The 5,410-nt window shown below is 33.3% G+C and overlaps 1 long non-coding RNA gene across 1 annotated transcript; it reads left to right on the top strand.

Annotated features, from left to right (window-relative positions):
* Positions 1 to 2,303: 2,303 nt before the first annotated feature.
* LOC112776676 (uncharacterized) lies at positions 2,304 to 3,357 on the top strand. Its single transcript, XR_003190117.3, has 2 exons — positions 2,304 to 2,437; positions 3,019 to 3,357. It is a non-coding gene; the product is annotated as an uncharacterized lncRNA (long non-coding RNA).
* Positions 3,358 to 5,410: the final 2,053 nt, after the last annotated feature.

Below are 5,410 nucleotides of genomic sequence, written 5' to 3'. Positions count from 1 at the left end.
GGACCCAACCGGGTGGCGAAAGTCCAAGTTTTAGGGGAGGTGCTGCCGAAATTTCTACAAAACCCTAGTCTTGTTTAAAAAGTTATTTAAAAAGGATTGGATTTGAGAAGTTGTATTATTTGATTTATTAAGAGAATATTTATATTTTCAAGCTTAATTTATTTAGTGAACTTTATGCCTTGAGTTTGACTTATTTAGAAATGAACTATTTTTACCGTTTGAATCACTGAAGGAAAGAATGATGCTCTAATATTGATTTCAATATAAAAAGGAGCTTTTAGTGATTTCAAAGGAATCTAGACTTTTGATTGAGTAATTAAGTTTGAGGCATTTTGGGAAGAGTTAGAAAATGGGTTCCAAAAAGAAACCTGAAAGTGGTTTGATTCAAATGAACCGGTTCCTTTTCAAATGAGTTGGTTTTTGGACCGTGTTGGAACTTGTGATTTTGTATGGTCGGTTTCATAATAAATTCAATTTTATTTACTTGAACCGAGAATCTATGATTTTAATAGTTTCAATGAATTCTAAGGAATTGATATAGGTTGACCTTCCCTAAAGACTTGGGACTCTGTCGAGAAACTTTTGTTATAAAACCCCATTGTTGTATGGGTGATTTTGAATACTTTGAAATAAATCCTTAACTTGTCATGGTTTTGAAAGTTTTGGAAAGAGAATGCCGAGAGTGGCTTTGTTTTAAAAAAAAAAAGGGGGGAACTCACTTTGAGTAAATTTGGCTTATGAGCCTGAGATGATTTGAGAAACGAGATTTCTAAAGCCAAGGCTGAAAAGAGTTGAAACTTGATTTCAAAGTGAAGCGATTGAGAAAAAGTGATTTATGGCTTAAATGCCGGTTTTATGAATTTGATGATGTTGGATGATGGAAGTGCTGTTTTGTTATGGGCCGGAATGGCTGTGTATGATTGTGAATATTAGCTGGTTCTGGATTGAACCGTGAGCCGGAATGGCTGTGTATGATATTGATTTATGGCTGATTGCCGAATGAGTTATGGGCCGTATGGCTGACTATGAATTATGAATTTAAGCCGGATGGCTGAGATGGATGTTGATCCATGGTTGGGACTGAATGAATGTATGCTTGAGATACCTGGGTAGTAGCAAGGGTTGTGGTTCGTCCCACTTGCTCCAGGTTAGAGACTGTGACGCCTGGGTAGTAGCGGTAGTAGTGGTGATTCCACTCGCTCCAGGTGGAGCTTTTAAACACCTGCCTAGGTAGTAGCCGCAGTAGTGGTTATTCCACTGGCTCTGGGTTGAGCGGGCAGTAGCAAGGGGGTTGTAGCTCAAACCTACTTGCTCCGCGATGGGTGTTTCTGTCCATGGTTAGCTACCAGGACGTGTCGGGTTGGCTATATAACCGACAGATGATATCATCAGCCACTAGGGACAGGCATGCATCATATGCATCTATGTGACATTGTTTGGGTGTGCATATTGTACTTGGTTTGCCTATGTGATTAACTGCTAATTGTTCTACTTGCTGTAACTGCTTGTTGTGCTTGAACTTCCTATCTGTGTTTGCAACTGGGACTCTGTTGGATTGTGGTGATTTGGTTGATGGTTGGATTGTTTGGGCCTAGGGCCGTGGTTGAATTGAGATGGACCGATGGTTGGTTTCGGTTTGTGTTTCTGATTTGGAAAAGTGTGAAATGCTAATTTAGTTCAGCATGGTTAAACCTTTTTGAAAGGCTTTTGAGTTTTTGAGAATTGAACGGTTCCTCCTTTAGAAATGATTTTTGACTTTACTTTTATTATAAACTGTTGTTTTTTAAAAGAGGCATAAGACGGGTAGTAATCACTGGTGCGGTTATCTTCATGTATCCTATTACAATAATTCCCAAAAACCCTCTACTGAGAACCCTTTCGAGGATGATGTTCTCACTCCCCCTACATTTTTCCCCTTTCAAGATATGGGCACAAAAGTTACGAAGAGCTTATTTAATTGTTGTTGTGATACTCTGTATTGTTTTAGTTATGGTTTATTGTACCCTCGCCTTTATCTTGATATAATCTGTAAGAGGGATAGGAATTGTATTGGTTAATGCTTGTAAAGTTATTTATATATATTTATGTATATATATGGATGTACTCTTTATGAGTTGTTGTAAGTTGTATGGTATTTATGGATATACGTTATCGAACGAAAGTATTTGTGGGAGCGGTTTAAAGTTTAAAGTTTTAAACAGGCTCATATTTTAGTAATAAATAGTATAAGAGTCGTCGTAATGTCCGAGCTATCAGAGTCGCGCAGCCGAAAACGTGAGCTTCGGTAGTTAGGGTGTTACAGATGAGATTAAGGCATGTAATAAAATGTATTCTATTGTGTCAGACAGAACCACGTGCTGCCTTGAATCTTGCATCATATGGAAGTAGTCATGCTTTCAAACTAACTAAGGAAGATATTGTTTTGTATTCGGCCAAGGTATGATAAAAATAAATCTGTTTAAAGTATTTGCATTTTGCTTTGTCTAAAGGCTAAAACACGTTTGATATATATAACTAACTAAATCAGTTGGAATGAAACCATATCTGTGTGTGAAGTTGCAGTATACTATTTTTGCTTTGAATTCATAAATTGACAACTTAGAATTCTTAAAATATTTATCCAAACCAGTTTGTGTTGCTTAATTTGGGCTTTGCTTCATCAAACTGTTAGGTTATCCCTGGTAATGAGTGAAAATGCTGAACAAAGGAAAGGCGAGTCATGTTTACGCCATTAATAATAATATATGTTGATTACAATATTGTTAAAAAAGCAATATGGAACTGAGAGATTCTTTTGGGTTTTTGGTTTTTTTCTTGCTTTAGGGGGAAGAGACTCTATTAGACTATTACTGTAACTCTCTCCTTTTGCTTTTTATTTCTTTCACATCTTCACACTCAGTTTTATGTCTTTTTGGGCTAACAAAAAAGAAGAAACCAACCTTCCTTACACCAATATTTTCTTCATTTGCATCATATATTGCTGACAAGTTCCATTGTCCTTCTTCTGTGTTTCATCAGGATAGAGAACAAACAAGCAAACAAGAAAGAAAGTTTTGATTTTTGCATCTGGGGTGAACACTTTTTATGCTTCCTTATTCCAACTGGTTTGTTAGAGTCCGTTTCACATTGTGGCATGCATAACATTCTTTTGAGTTCTGAGAATCTTGAGTTGTTGTAGTGAGTTCTTAGTTCATCAAAAAAGAATGACAGGAGGTGAACCACAACCAAAGCAAGATGAGCAGCCACATCTAGTTAAAGATTAGTTACCACATGTTTCTTACTGCATTACAAGTCCTCCTCCATGGCGTAAGTTTAAATTATTTACTTGATGTCATCTAGAATCAATAGACTTCTGCTTATCTTTGTTAACATTTTATTGATTTCTACTAATCTGATTTGACTAGTACATTGAAAAATCAATATGCATTGATATTGAATATGATAATTGAGTTGTGAAATTCTGATGTGAATGAAGCTGAGGCAATCCTACTTGGTTTCCAACATTATCTGGTGATTCTTGCCACAACTGTTCTGATTTCTAGCTCTGATTCCTAATTCCTTGCTCTGATTCCTATCTGGTGATTCTTGGTCTAGGAACATTAGAATAATCATATTCTGCAATGCCATTGGTGATAGAAACGGACGTTCGAGGACAAATATTTGAGACTTTTATGTAATTAGATATTGAAATATTGAAGTTGTTGTTTTATTTTACTTTTGAAAGAAAAATTAGTAATAGTTTTGTAGAACAATACCATGTGGAATTATGTTTGGAACTATTGACATTGAGAATTTTATATATAGAATTATGTCTTATATTGAGGAATTGTGTTATAAAAGATTTAGTTTTTAAATTTTGATATTAAAAAATAAATTAAAATTAAAAATAAATAAATAATTACAGGGTTTATGGAGGTTTAAAAATCTCACAAAATAGTTAATTTTTGTTATATTAAAAAATTAATTTGTAGGGATTTTAAACCGTCACAAACATTGACAAAAAACTGCCACAAAAGTCCAATATAAAACCCCCATTAACCACACATAAAACCCCCCACTGAATAGATTGTGGAGGTTTTTAAAAACCTCCAAAAAAGACCTTGTGGTACCTCAAATTTTGGGAATTTTAGAAACCTCCACAAATAAGAGAAAAAATTGCCACAAATAAACAAAAATCTTGTAGTGATCTTCTTTTTCTTTTTCTTTTCTATTTTATTTATTTTATGTGTAACATTAATCAAAATTTTGAATGTTATTTTGTTGCGTACGAACCATTTAAATCATGTTAAAATCTAGGGGTGTTTATGGGTTGAGTTGGTTCGTATTTAAAGTGAAATTAAAACCAAACCGATTGAATTGTAATTAGTTCGAATTTATAATTTTTTTTTTGTGTATTCGAACTAAACCGAACCAATTAAAAATAGATTGATTCGGTTCAGGTAATTAGGTACCTGATAAAATAAAAATTTATAAAAAATAAAAAACAACAATTTTATTTTAAAAATCCTGTAAATATAATAATTTTTAAACATATCAAATCAATGAACATGTCAATAATATGCTAACAATAACAAAATATCTATAATAATCCACAATTATAACTAAATACTTAAGTTATTGTCATAAATAATTAATAAAAGTTAGATACATTTTTTAAATTTATATGTTTTTTTAATTTAATTAATAAAGAATTCGGATCTGCGAGTTAGTTCGGATTTCGCACCCCAAAACCATTACCCAAACTAATTAACAGAAAATATTACTGGTTCGGTTCGAATTGTATCCGATTACCCATTGATTTCATAACTAATTTAATTAGTTCGATTCGAATGGATAATCGGATATCCAAGACATGTGAACACCCCTACTAAAATCTAAAGTAATTTTCAATAAGGTTTATGTTGCTCATTAATTTCCAATTGATTCCCATTAGCTATGGAATAACGTTTCCATTTTCTATTTTAAGCTGAAAAGCACATGTACAAAGTGAGTTATAGGCAATAAGTCTTGATCTGACCCAGAAAAAAAAGACAAAAGGTCTGCTTTTCTAATAGATTTTAGATTTCCTCTGCGTTTCTTTAGTTTTTGGTCATGTCTTCTTTTCTCTTTATTCAAATGATCTGCTGACCTCTCATCTTTTGTGGGCCTGATGACTCTGATCAGTTTTTCTTAGTTTTTATTTTAAATTTTCTTTGCTCTAGGCGCTAGCCCCATTTAACTAAAAGAAACAAAAAAGAACTAATTGCTATAGGCTTCTACTCTCAATAGACTTGCCACATGTTTTTATTCAATTTATAGATTTGTAGAGTTTGAATCAGTTGATAAATAACCAGATGAGAGTAAATATTAGTTACTACAAATAATGTTAAAAGACTTGATTGTAGCTCTGTTGGAGCAAGGCAATTTGTGA

This window comes from Arachis hypogaea, chromosome 19 (genome assembly GCF_003086295.3).
Source record: "Arachis hypogaea cultivar Tifrunner chromosome 19, arahy.Tifrunner.gnm2.J5K5, whole genome shotgun sequence".
Taxonomy (NCBI): domain Eukaryota; kingdom Viridiplantae; phylum Streptophyta; class Magnoliopsida; order Fabales; family Fabaceae; genus Arachis; species Arachis hypogaea.
Note: the sequence above shows the minus strand (reverse complement) of the source record. Positions and strands in the feature narration are given on the sequence as shown.